Source organism: Ptychodera flava, chromosome 9, assembly GCF_041260155.1.
Source record: "Ptychodera flava strain L36383 chromosome 9, AS_Pfla_20210202, whole genome shotgun sequence".
Lineage (NCBI taxonomy): Eukaryota > Metazoa > Hemichordata > Enteropneusta > Ptychoderidae > Ptychodera > Ptychodera flava.
Window position 1 is genome coordinate 3,387,053 of NC_091936.1, and position 15,106 is coordinate 3,402,158.

Sequence of the window (15,106 nt, forward strand, 5' to 3'; positions counted from 1 at the left end):
GGCAACTGGTCACCATTGCACGGCTTTGTAAACCATTTCCATCAAATAACTAAGTTTTGACTTGTTGAATCATATGTGTTTGAGGACTGGGTTAACCAAGGAAGTGACTAACAGCTTGTCAGCTGAGAAGATGGTATATGGTAATAGTGGTAGCAGTTAATAACACAGGTAAAAATTTTCATACGTCAGCTGACGCAGTGACAAGTTGGTCCTTTAGACAGCCACAGGAGAATGTACTGGTATGTATAGACTAACAGATAAAGACTTGCAAACTATTAGAAACTCTATGAGATAAAAGCCAGGCCAGATAGCCAATAAGGTGACCTCGATGACCTTACTGGTAGAACCCACCAGCCTTCTGATAAAGTGAAGGTAGAGAGGGTTGGGGCAAATCTGGAAACTACTTGGTGAAAACAATGAAGATGAATTGACAGCAGCTGGCATATGCTATACAATACCATGGGAAAATTAGTAAATTAAATAGTTATCAGCAAATTCATTAAGCAATTACCACCTAGGGAGAAAATAATAAATAACAGGCCAGCCTGAGGCACTTCATAGTAAATTACATGTAGAGACTTTAGGATACAGCATATAAACTGATGAGCCTATTTTCTTATCTAGGTTGCCATATCAACCAGTTTTTCACTCCCTCACTTCAGTAAAGTAAAATACAAAATTCAAATCTGACCAATAATATCATTGCTTGTATTTATAATTTCACTGATGGCTAAAACCTAGCATATTGTAGATAATTGGTGACCATGAATTCATACTATTGGAAATCAAGCGACCACATGACCTGATCACTCAGAATATTGGTGATCAAGCCAACATTAAAATCAAGAATGAGAACACTGCCAACACACATGATCTGAACATTAACATTTGTTCAGCAAATCCTCAACACGGAGACAAACAACCAAGCAAATGAAAACCACAGACTTGATTACTCTGCATTCCAGAACATATCACCAGTCCACACATAATTTTTTAATTTCTTGTAAGTGTAGGCGTAAACAATGTTTGACTGATGTTGAAATCAATTTTGGTGGCTGATTATCCGTGCAATTCCACAGATGGAGCTGATCAAATTTATTCTATTTTCCCCATGGATGCAGAAAACAGACCAGTATTAGTGTAGGCTGACATATGATATGAATGTTGCCAAGACCTTGAAGTATATACCAGGCTGTTTGCCAGTCAGTGTTTACAAAGCATTATCATTTCTAAATGAAATCATACAGAGTAGAAACAAGACTTTCTATAATGAAATGCAAACACAACCAAGTCTAAACATTTAGGTACACTTTCTTTTTGAAGCCAACAAGTATGAGATTTTTGGATGGAAAATCTTGTAACAGTGAAGTCATCAGGACAGTATTCTTGAAAACCACCATGTTCACATACTTTATCTATCAAGTAGAGGAGTCGATGGTTTTTGTCATGCTGTTAACATTTCCATCATCTGGTAATTTCAGATCAAAGAAATTACCATAAAATGAATCCATATGTATGGCATACATGACATCATTTCACTAACCAGTACAGTGTAAAGTAGGGGAAATTTCAGTCTGAGAACTCAGCCACTGGCTACATAACGACAAAACAAACACTTTTTATTTCACATTTTAAGTATATTGTAATTTCTTGTACATGTAACCTATGAAAGGGTAACTTGGGAATAAAAAAAAAGAATATTGAGAATATTTAGATTTCAAAAGAACTCTAGGACATGAAGAGATTTAAGACGCCTGTCTTCATTGAATATACAATTTTACATGGTAACAAGTTGCTTTACGTTGGTATGTGCGACTTGCGCTTTGCTTTGAAAACATTATTAAGTAATAGAGGATGGAGAGACCCTGGGTGGTTATATCATGAGTCATAAACTTTGAAATGATTGAAGTGCTAACAAACCTCTATGTGTACACAGACATTGGAACTCTGAATAACTCCTTTACAAGTCATGGCTTCACTTCATCTACCTGTCAAATTTCTCACATTTTTGCATTAGCTATAATATTTTACATTGCCCTATTACTTTTACCGCTGTGGGATGAAATATTTATGTCTTTGTGATTAACATCGTGAATCAAAAAGGGGTGTTGTTTCTGTACAGTTAACTTTCAATGGAAATAGGAAAGCCTATATTAATCTGCACAATGTTTGACAAATTGACAATATTTTATTTTCTGAATTAGTAATATCAATAGTGAGAGTCTATGATACAATAAGTTGTTGAACACCAGTGCCTAGACAAGTGGACTGAATACACAATTTTATGCTAACTCTTTGAAGGGGGAATGTTTAGTCAGTGAGGTTTGTATCAATAAGAAAAGTATCAGACTCATGGGAATTCTGTCAGAGGTGTGTTCTTTCATCACATGGTTTTTTAGAACAGTTAAAATAACAAACAACTTCTCACCTATACCGGTACTTGTCTTGGTAAGATACAGACACTAAAATAAAGTTCTATGCTCAGGTCCTTCAACAATGGGATCAAAACCTGATATTGCTTTTTCATTTTTCTCAAACCTGAATTTTCTATTTGGAATATAGAGCATTCAACAGACTTGTAAGAGAGCCAAGCATTTTACAGCAATAATAGTGATACTTGCTAAGTATGAACAGCACACTGGACAAATCAAAACACTGATTAGCAAAGTGACATACTATGCATATTCATTGTTATGTTGTTATACTGACATTCTGATCATTTTTGATGTTACTTGACTGTTTTTGATAAATGCCAAGTTTACATCTCTTGCACAGCTCATACGCAAACATCCCTCCCTGATAATTTTGACATTCCTTTACCATTATTATCATTTCTGGCTGATATGTAAGTAACTTTGAACTTTGATATTGTGGAATATGTCAATATTTGTAGTTGATAGAACATCAACAGCAGAGCAGAAGTCTGTTGATAGACAGCTACATAGCATGAATCCTGACAGTTCAGTGACAACTTGTGAAAAGAAAAGAACATATGCAGAAATTCTGGATTGCTATATAAAAATCATGGTTGCCATGTTTCAATAGATCAGTGTGAATATATAACATATGGTGAAACTTGAATTGGACATCCTGATGTTGTTCTAGCATTGATGAGACAATAATGGACGTACATCATCTCAGCCTCCCTCTTTGTAAACCTTCTGTTAACAAAAGATTAAATATTTCCCTCAGTAAAGATTTCTTACAAGGAGCTTGCTGATATCAGACTTGATATCAGACTATCTCCTCAGGACACTGTAGCTTGCTTTCTCCACTGCATTGAATTATAACATGCAATCTTTGTATCTGTTTGCTATGCAGTTCACATTGTGCTACACATTCAACTTCACACACAAGTCACAAAATAACTAGAATTTAACTTACTGTTACTACAGAGACATAAGTCATGAGGCAGTTAAAAGCTTTGTACAACTGACTTGGTTGGCTGGCTACGCTCAAGTCTTCGCACTCCAACGGTGTGAGCAACCATACAAAAGTGTGGAGTACAAGTACTTGAATGAAGTGAATTCCAACTACATCCTGCCACTATGAAGTCAGGCAGAAACTACAGACACTAACATTAATTACCACAGGATATACACCACCCTACAGTGTGATGTCATCAGTAACGTGTTGCTTAGCAACACCAGACAGTCTCCGCCCTGAAACAGGTTCATGCAAGGCTGAATGGTGTAAACAGTGAGACTTACTAACAGTGCATAGGGACTTCATTCTGACTGTCTCAGATTACAAATTTTCAAGTTCAGCTGATCACTACTGGATCTAGGATCAACTCAATGTCTTTCTTGTAAATGTAATTTATAGACACCTCATAAAGCAATGTTTTTATATAAAATGGCATAGTCCTGATGGTATATAGATAATGGAATATTCCAGAGAAAGAGTAGAGAAATGAAATGTAAACAGTAGTATTGTATGACTCTGTGATTTCATTTTTTTGATATGATTTACAAAAAATTTACAAATTGAAGCAAAATAAGTATATGACAAGTATCATAATAATGTAAGGATTTCACTAATGTTAACATTGGTACAATGGCTCTAGTCACAGAATTTAACTTCATGTTAATCTGATCTCCACTACTCCTTGCGGCGAAATCCTGAATACAGATATATTTTCAAGGTAATCTAAGCCCTTCTGACTTTGTTTAAATTTATAAATATTTAATTATTTTCCATCACATGTATCCTTCCCCTGAAGTGATTTGTTAACATGGTTAAAAAGTTTTCAGAAAACAGGTCTTGCTATTCTTTAAGACTTCACATTTCCTTGCTCAGAAAATTAAATTTCACAAGAACTGGATTTGTCAAATTTTACTGACTGTTAACATGCTCCACCAATCATAATGATTTTGACCTATAATTCAACATTGCGTAACATTAACAGGAAGAAAATGATCATCTTCAAATTCTGATTCTTTTATTGATCAAGTAATGTGACACATTCTTAGTCTATCAGTTTGCCATCACATACAGGAACACTGTTAAAATTGCATTGGTCTGATCTCTCCGAGCAATGTCAAAATTCACTTTTCAGGGCTGATACAACATTTTTGAGTTTTCCTCTTCGGTATTACAAGAATCAACATTTTTAATTGGTGATTTAATACAATGAGATTTAATTTTGAAAATACAACAAAGGATGCATGAGGACATTAGCATAACATAATGCCTAATGCAAAGTGGAAGGTGATGCGTGGTGCTATACCGGTAATGTCCAACTTGATCCTTTGCAATACTACTGTAATATCAGCTAACCATACACCCTATATTCATGACTGGTGCATCAAATGGCCTTGTACTGACCATCTTCATGCATTGTCAACAAAGTTTCTGCTGATGTATAGAGAGCATGGAACATTATCTTGGGCACATGCAAGATTATTATCTGGCAATTGTCCAATGGGTCCCTTGAAACTGTCCAGAAAGGAATGCAGACTCACAAAATACACTGTGCTTGAGGTGCCTGGAAACTGTGAATATTACTGAAGACCCATTCTGTTACAGTACATCTGTTCTGCATGTTCTTTTTGCCCACACAAATTATATTGTTCTCAACAGTAGATGTATAATAATGTTTCATATATACTATATGATCACTAAGTTAAAGCTGATATAAATACACCTCTACTGTACTGGCTTCCATGATAAATAAGAAAATTTAGAAATCAGACTGCACTCAAGCTTAATAAAATGTTATGTACAACAGATGTTAAATCCCAGTGATTTCACAGTGGATAAAAAAAGCTGAAAATGCATTTCCATGTGTACATATGGATTATTTGTCAGTGTAATTGGTATCTGTATGATGGACACATACAGCCATGGAATTCCATTGGCCACAGGTGTTCTTTTTATTCTCAAGGGATCAGAGTCTTCATGGAATTTCAAAGTGTAATCTTAGTTATATTAGTTTCAACGATACCTATACATCTTGTGTATATACCATTTATTGTAGATCTAAGAACTGTTATGTCAAAACAATGTTAACCAATCCTACATTAAAATGATACAAAGTCCTTGCGACAATGATATCCATATGAAATATGATATGCATATGAAATATGATATGCATACGAAATGCATATCTATTCATGCATGCAAGTTCATAAATATTCATGAATGTTCCTTGGTTTGCATTTATGTAACTTATCAAGTAAACTTTGGAGATACCTCACACAGAAAGTCACTTGGTAATATAATTTTAAAACCATTCACAGGTAAGCTGACATTATGCCATCTCAGACCATATTTCAAGAAATGTTTCCTACGACATATGTCATTGATGTTACCATAAAAATGTGGCCAATTGATGTGATTGATTCAGGCTATTTGAGTTTGATCAGAACCTGTATATTACAGAGTTCACAGTGTGATCCGTGCAAATAAAAATTTAGCAATGACTTTTAGTAAGCCAATCATGTAAGGAAGTGTTTATCAGTGGGTATGCTATGTCCCTGGATGATGCTCTATACTGCTTTTTTCCTCATTCATCAATGTACCGGTACATGCAACAAGGCTGGCATCTCCATCATTAATCATTAGAAAGCAACCTTGCCTCCGCTTCAACATGTCAAGTTTCTACAGCCATTCAAATCTTGCTCCTCTGGAATGTAAGATTGATGAATTTACCATCCATCTTTCCTAGACATTTAACTTGATTATTTTATCCAGTTCAACTCTGCAGGTTACAATATCACCATTGACTTGCTTCTGCTGATCTAACTGCAAGATTAATCAATCGCACAAACCCTTTCCATCTGTTAGAATATTCCATGTAATCAAATGCTATGGGTTATTTTTCAACTTCTTATACTGCAATTCATTCACATGTACAAAGTTAGGCAACTAGTTGTTATCAAACTCACAGTTGATCATAGGACTTTACTTTCTTCTCTTGCAAACGTGTAAATTTTGTCAAAATGTCAGAGCAACAGTATACTCATAGTATACTGAGCTATTTCATCAAGCTGTGGGCTGACTGTTTTTGCTGATTCTCAGGCCCCATGGCAAACAAATGTATAGTGTTACCCAAATGTTGTCAGTCAATGTGTGTTTTGAAATGCACTTCATCCAATTTCCATACCGAAACAGGAAAGTCTATTACTTACAGTTTTCATCAATGTTTTCTTGAATGTGTGCATGCAGAACAGGGGTGGGTCTTCCAACTTATCCAGGTAACAGTTGTCTGAACTGTTGCCCAGTCAGGTAACTGTTCCAAAACAGTTTACCTGTAATTGCCACAATTGCTTCCCCACTTTTATATGGGAGTTGCAGCAATCACATGACCATATGTTGACAAATCGTGACAGGAATTTTGGATGAGGTACATTACAATAGCCACTGAGTACATTTAAATAACCAGGATACAAACTGTGTCCATCAGCCACTTCAGACACTTTTCCAAAAACTGGCACAAGTATAATCTGTAAAACTTGCCTGAGCAAGTTAATCATACCCTCCTCAGTTTTCATTTAAAGCGAAAGTGTTTTGAAATCAAATTGATTGAATTTTGTTTCATCTTCAAAATAGATACACTTGATAACATCTTTTTCAAACTTTCTACTTTGTTATAAAGTGTACATTTAATATTTTCAGATCAAAAAAATCTTGAATAGTAAAGAGATCAGAATTATCGAGAAAAAGAAACATTTTCTTAATTTTCCCATCATGACAGTTACAAATGAGTCCCCATGGTGGTATTAAGGAAAAATGAATTTTCCCATCATTTCAACTAGTATTATGGATTTCATAAGAGTCATATCATTTATCATGAACTCTCCTGGTAACACTTGAAATTTACATCTTCAAAGTTTGAAATCATAACTCAGTAAAATAACATGCTGTCTTAACTTCTGACTCACACACTGGTCATACACTTGAAATCAGATTCTACAAATATTATTTCTCAGATCATACATATGTACCTCTTAAAGACTTTCACTGGAAATGTATAGACACAGGTGGCGATGTACCAGTATTTGCCATGGGGCATGCAGTTTTACCTGGAATCTGTACAATGACACACTTATTTCATTTAAAAATACTCCAATTAGATTTGATTTCAGAATCTATTAGATTTCAAAGGACATGAATTACACTTTTATAATTTAAAGATTAGGATTATGTTTTTACATCTACAATTAACCCAAAGAATTTTTTTTCAAACTGTAGTCGCTCAACAAGGTAAGCAAATATATTTAATACCAGGGTATTACAAAAATTAAAAGCAATCTGCCAGAGACAAACTAGTTCACCTAAGGTCATATTTGGAAGTTTTATGATTGCAGCCAGAGCAAATCTGTTCTCATAAATCTTGGATTTCTAGAATTCTTTCAAATTTGACAATTCCCCATGGTGTACAGTACAGTACAGAACAGTGCATGCGTATGACAAGTGCAGTACTTTATACCTCATACACACTTCCTGAAATGAACAGTTTACAAGATGATATTGCTGAGAAAATGACCTGAAGGTTGGCACTTACTGCAAATGCAAGGCACACTCAGCTACTTGTCTGATCTCCTAGCCACAGTAAAATAGTTCATTAAAGTCATTTGGCAATGTTGGCCTTGTCATTACTGACAATTTAAAACAGGTAAACTGCCATTACAAGATGGCATACCATTCCCTCTGGGATTGGCAATGCTTTTTTCATTGACACAGCTGATAGTATAGTGCCATTCAACATCATTTATCAGTGCAGTGAGAGATTCTTACTTCAAGTAAGGATTTTTTGTATTTGTTACGTGCAGAGGAAAACGAACAAAAGGGTGAACTCAGCAGTTTCCGTTTAAACAAAATTTATTACGAAAACAAAACTAATTGCTAAGTTAGGGACAGAGTACAAGCTTTAAAAGTGTACAGACTACTTATCTCAGCTGGGACGGCAAAGCTCCAGTCTCAGAGTTGTAACAGTCAGTTGGATGAATGAACAGTCCTTTGGCTTGCAGGCTTGAAGCTGCACAAAGACCACAGTATAAATCCAGCGTTGACAGTGAAGGTCTTGAAAAGTCTTGAGAATGACTACTGCTGGAGTTTAGTAACACACAAGAGACACGATCCCAAAAGTCTGACTGGAAGCTGTGCACGTCCCTTTTATAAAGGCATGTAAGAACAATCTAGAACCTTTTATTGACATGCTAATTACTGTTCTAAAATTATCTCCCTTACACAACTAATCAACTTTCCAGAACATTCCAAACATGACTAATTGAATTCAAGGTTGTGAGGTCATCAAGGGCAGTGACCTTGGGAATGTTCTAGACTGATTGAACTCAGGTCATGATGAGTGTGGGGGAAATGACCTACATAACACACCCCCTCTTCAAAAAAAAGAAAATTTTTCAAAGAAAAATCTTTCTTTTGGAAATGTTATCTTTTAAAAGATTTAAGTACTCGAATTTTTTTTTTTTCTAAAGTAAAACTTCTTGAAAGTGAACAACAATAAACTCTAAATACGAGAAAGACAGTCTGCAATTAAATTGTCTCTGCCTTTGATATGTCTAATATCAAGATTAAACTCCTGTAACATTAAACTCCATCTTAGCAATCTCTGATTTTTGCCTTTAAATTTCTCAATCAAAACAAGTTGTCGTAATTTGTCATAATTCTGACTGACCATTTCAGAAGAACACCAACGATCAAACAGTTGTTCTTTTGTTCGAGCAAATTCAACATAAGTTTGATCCTTCACCTTCTCACAATCCCTAAATTTCTGACGGTAAGCTTCAGGCACCAACTCATAGCCCTTGAGAATTAATTCCTTTACAGAATCATAATCTGAAGCCTGCTCTACTGACAACTGAATGTAAATTTCTCTGGCTTTACCCACCAAAGCACTCTGCAAAAGCATAGACCAGGACTCCTTAGGCCAACTCAGACTCTGAGCATTTTCTCAAAATGAAGGAAATATTTATCAACATCCTTTTCTTGGAAAGGGGGAACTAACCTGAAATGCTTAGTGATGTCAAACTTGTCTGAAGGGAAGAATTTTCCTGACTGTCCAAGCTCCAAACGTTTCATTTCTAATCTTTCCTGCCTGTCTTTCTCTCTCTGTCTTTCTTCCATTTCTAATTGCATTTGTATTTTTTCTTTTTCTAATGCCTGTCTCTCTTTTTCCATTTGTAATTCTAGTTTCTTGATCTCCAAATTTGTCTGCAATTCTAATTCTAATTTTCTGAGTTCAGAGGTAGACTCGGGCTCATAATCTTTCAGGGTGGATTCCTCAAATTGGCCTAAATCAACTAGATGTTTGGCAATACGGTACTGTATTTCCCTCTTGCGCATAGATCTTTTGACTTCTACTTTAAGGAAATTGGCCAGTGCAATGAGGTCGTCTTTTCTGAGGGAATCAAATGTGTCCTGATCAAGGTCATCCATTTCCTCTGGTTTAAATTCCGCCATGATTAAATTTCGCTGAGTTCACAGAATACTGTAGTTTTTAAAAAGGCAGGCAAAATGTTGTCAAACGGCTCAAAATATTCGTATCCCGGACAAGCCCCCAATTTGTTACGTGCAGAGAAAACGAACAAAAGGGTGAACTCAGCAGTTTCCGTTTAAACAAAATTTATTACGAAAACAAAACTAATTGCTAAGTTAGGGACAGAGTACAAGCTTTAAAAGTGTACAGACTACTTATCTCAGCTGGGACGGCAAAGCTCCAGTCTCAGAGTTGTAACAGTCAGTTGGATGAATGAACAGTCCTTTGGCTTGCAGGCTTGAAGCTGCACAAAGACCACAGTATAAATCCAGCGTTGACAGTGAAGGTCTTGAAAAGTCTTGAGAATGACTACTGCTGGAGTTTAGTAACACACAAGAGACACGATCCCAAAAGTCTGACTGGAAGCTGTGCACGTCCCTTTTATAAAGGCATGTAAGAACAATCTAGAACCTTTTATTGACATGCTAATTACTGTTCTAAAATTATCTCCCTTACACAACTAATCAACTTTCCAGAACATTCCAAACATGACTAATTGAATTCAAGGTTGTGAGGTCATCAAGGGCAGTGACCTTGGGAATGTTCTAGACTGATTGAACTCAGGTCATGATGAGTGTGGGGGAAATGACCTACATAACATTTGTTTGAAAAAAAAATTATGTTTAAAATTATTGATAAGATATTAAAATTATTATTTAAAAAGTTTAAAAAATGCCGTCTATCTAAGTAACAATTTTTTTCATAATGTAAAATGTAATTTACTTGACTGAAATAAATGAATTCACACTTGACAATGCAAGAAGATCCACTTCCTTTGAACAACACTTGATGATCATATTAAATATTCTAATCATTACAGCAATACTTTCTTCTTGTAATTTATTAATAAAACATTTGATGTCAATAGATTTAATGAACAAATACTACAGCTATGATTCTGAAATAAATTCATTTGTCAGAACATTTCAATATGTTCAGTCAAAAGACACGGCAGAGTTCGCGTTTACGCAAAAATCGTGCGTATTTACGCATTGAAATCGACTCTCTACGCATTGTTTTCATCGTTATGCTTTTTCTATACGCAAAGGATAACACCGAAAGCACTCCACGACTGAGCTTAGGCGACAACCAGACGAAATTTGTTGCAACACATTTCTGTCAATCACTCATTTTGTGTGGAAAGTTTTGGATTCTCTGGGCGTTGTCTGAAAAATCGGCATCGTAGTCCACACGTTATCACGTTAGGCACGTTATCATGTCAGCTGTGCCTATGAATTACGTTGCTAATTTTCAGGCGAGCGATAGTTTCTGAAAGTGAGTGATTGACAGAAATGTTGCGACAAATTATATAAATGCCAACCGTGCATGATCATCGCGTCTCTCGCTGTTCCCAAATTTTGATCAAGCACACATGCAGCATGGCGTCGAAGCAGACAAATCTGTTTTCTTTCAACTTTGCTCTACGAGTCCGTGAAAAAAATTATTCATCGGTAGAGCTCGTCGGAATCCCGATAAATGTTGTACACTGCAGAAGTGTCCGGATGGTAACTGGTCGTTCAGGCACCAAGTCGTTTCGGCCTCTAAATTTCCCGCCCCAAGTCACTTCGGCACCACAACCCAAGACGTTTCGGCATCTGTATTTCGACTTTTTTTCAAACTATTTAGTAATTGACTGATCCGTCATATTCGTAAGCATGACCTTTGCGTTCTGACCAGTACTTTATGAGCATTTTGTGTGAATTTTGCCGTGCTGTTTTGTCACAGCTTTCAAACTTTTGCCGTGTCGGCGGCTGTTGATATCGATAAACTTGTGTCACAGATTTGAAAATGATATGAAGTTTTTTCTTACGGTCTCTTCCCATGTTCTCACAAAGATTAATTATGTACGTGAATGTTAGTTGACACTATACTTTTTAGTACTTTGATTTGTAACATTACGCTCCAGCACCAGTTCCCACAGGTAGCCTTCAGCGGTGCCGAAACGTCTTGGGTTGCGGTGCCGAAACGACTTGGGGCCTGATATTGGAAGGCCGAAACGTCTTGGGACGAAACGACTTGGTACCGAAACGTCCACAAACCGTCTGGATAAGCTGCCATAACTCTAACTTTTGGGTTGCCCGATGTGTTTTGACGGTCGCATGTATGCCCTTCGCTGTTACGTTTCAACATTGTTCAAGTTGTTCGTTAAACTGTTTTCATTAAAATAATGTTACATCGTACAATCCAAATATGTAGTGTAGGTTTATTCAACGGCACATTGTATTTTTGCAGTCAGTTTTTTCATCAATCGAGTCCGGAAGTGAAATTACGCACTCAAATCCAGCCATTACGCAATTTTAGCAGACTAATGCGTATGCCGTACGCGAGGAGAAAAAAGTCACCGCGAACACTGCACGGCCAAGATAACAAGGGTGACACTGTGAGCCCTGCAAGAGAAATGTAAGAGTGTGCCTATTCCTATGAATCGTGTAATTCAAATACTGTGCCATGGAATGATTACTTGTGAAAAACAAACAATGCACTATAATGACTATTATTTCATTACTACAGAAAGCCACTGACTGATAGCATACTGGTTAAAATTGTAGGACAATGAGTTTAAATCTGTAATTTCACCATACAACATTTGCTGTCCTGAGAGCTTTAGGATAATGCAGATGGGATTTCTGAAAGCCAATATTTACAGTCAAGCAATAGAGACAACACAGCCAAATTCATACCAGCAGAATAATGCAAAAAATAGATTCTAATGCAGTCACCTGGAAAGATAAAATCCTATTCTTAGTTTCAGAATGGCAAGTGAAGCTACATGAATAGTACCTACCAGTAGCAGCGCAGCATCATCTGTGATATTCAGTTTGTATAGAGATACAACATCAATGGCACCATACCAACAAATGATCAACAAGCCACCTTTCAACATGATTTGTATGTTTTTACACTAGCTCTTCCACTGCTATGCAAGAATTGCCTTCCTGTTTTCGATCCACCCAGATAAAATGACCCATAAATTACCTGGGAGACCTAGGTTCAACCTTTGACCCTCACCTTAAATGACCTATAGTACCACAATAACGGCCTTGTTGAATAATACATGTTGTGCCTACATCTGGCAGTAATATTGTGAAGACATGGGTTTGTATTTCATCTTGTATTGACTGAAGCCCATTGTCAAACTTGATCACTACTGGCAGTGTACTCACAGCTGAAAACCTACAACATGATTGCTCAACACCAGTATTTCAAAAACTTTTCTGATGAAGTGAACCAAAAGTTGAAGTGGCTTGGGGGCTTATAGCTATAATGTGATCAGAGAGGAAACCCTATCCCTAGAAAACAGACTTTTCTTTGTACATACAGTGTTGTTCTTGATTACTTGACCACCAACTTTTTGACAATAGTTGGGTTTTTATAATTGCAGTTTAATGGTGTTTTATGTGATGACCTGAATATTGGCTGTTGAGAAAAATACATGTGAACTGTTTACCAAACTTTTTGCATCAGAACACAACTAATGCAATTACTAAATACATATAAAATTTCCATTTCATTCATTTCATTTATGTGTCTTTACGTACATTCAAATCGATTGAATCTTAGGTTTGGACTTCCAAATCTGTTTTAAGAAATTGATTTTGCACAGTAATGCGTGATCTTACCATTTTTATATGGGAATTATGCCATTGCACAAGGAATGCAGATATTTGAGCCGAGGAAAGGAACTGTTCGAAACTTCTGACAACAGCTGCAAGTTGTAAAGGAGAACACGGAGAGTCCCATGGACAAAATAAAACTGGATGAATTTATAGGACCATATTTTTCAGCTTTATAATCATGATTTATTTCATACCATTGATATGAGAATGCTGTACCAATATGTAATACAATATAAGGGTCATCTAACATAGCGAGGTAATGGCAAAGGTTTATCAAGATCTGAAGAAGCAAAAGTTGGATAATTGAATAAAATCTAATGGTAATCTGATTTAGAACAAATATATAAACAACTTATGACCAGTGCCTTACTTTGAATTTCGTCTTCCTTGGTGGCTCTTATTGTAGACAAAAGCCAGCCATGCCTTAAAGATTAATTTCACAAAATTACTAATTCAGAAAGACTCATGTAACATTTCCAACTTCAGAATACAGATTCCATGTACTGGTAGCTGCCCAGCTGCCATGGAAAAACAACTGCATTACATTGACACTGATCTGTTACTAAAGGTGCTCTGTGAAACCAGTTTAATTACCCTAGGATACATAAAAGAGCCTGTGTTGGATGTTTGGCAAAGGTCAAGGGTCAAACAGATATACAGACCATGCATACAAATGTATATGTGATTTTGATAACTGAATTGTCATGAGTTAGGTATCTGGAGTACTGGTGGAGTAATTTATGGGACCAAAATTCAAATGGTAAGAACACCATTGACAATTACAGTACCTGCCTATTTTACATGTAATAACACCCTGTATTACTTGGATCAATTTAGATATGACGGCTGTATCTGTACAACTCACAAAATGAATGTTTCTTTTGTCAAATTGACCATCATACTAGCATTTTGAAGTTAGTCGTTAGATAGGGAGTTTTGGATGAGAGACGTTTGGCTTACAACAGATATAGCTGTATATTTAAACTTTACATGACTTATTTGAGTTTGTAATCACTGTAAAATGGACTAAATTGAATAGATATTAGTTGAACTTTTAGTTTTTTGCTTGTCCATAATCTTTGCAGTTTGATTTCTCCTATTTCTGACAGTTTTTCAGGAAACAGCTTAAAAGGACAAAGTCAGCCATTTTTCATGAATTTTGTTTGATGCATGATACTTCTTATGTTGTTTGACATGTTGAAAGATACTGAATGAATGGGTGACCATGCATATTGGTATATTCAACCCCAGTTTTAGACATGATACATGAAACCATTGCAAAAATGAATTAATGGTCATGACCATTAATTCATTTTTGCGATGATTTCATTTAATTTGTCTAAAACTGGGGTCGAATATATGCATGCTCACCCATTCATTCAGTATCTTTCAACATGTCAAACAACATAAGTAGTATCTCGTATCAAACAAATTTCATGAAAAATGGCCGACTTTGTCCCTTTAATTAATTTTTTTTATATCAAAA

At 35.9% G+C, this 15,106-nt stretch overlaps 1 protein-coding gene across 9 annotated transcripts in view; it reads right to left on the reverse strand.

The window, feature by feature from the left end:
* LOC139139800 (ly6/PLAUR domain-containing protein 6-like) overlaps positions 1-15,106 on the reverse strand; it is a 97,371-nt gene that overhangs the window by 12,803 nt on the left and 69,462 nt on the right. Inside the window, exon 1 of one of the 9 annotated variants that reach the window (XM_070708730.1) lies at positions 12,789-12,946. The exons of 7 other annotated variants lie outside the window; for them this stretch is intronic. The gene's annotated coding sequence lies outside the window, so the exon portion shown is untranslated. Of the gene's footprint in view, positions 1-3,384; positions 3,570-12,788; positions 12,947-15,106 lie in introns of those variants that run through there. One more of the 9 variants, XM_070708728.1, reaches the window with a different exon arrangement.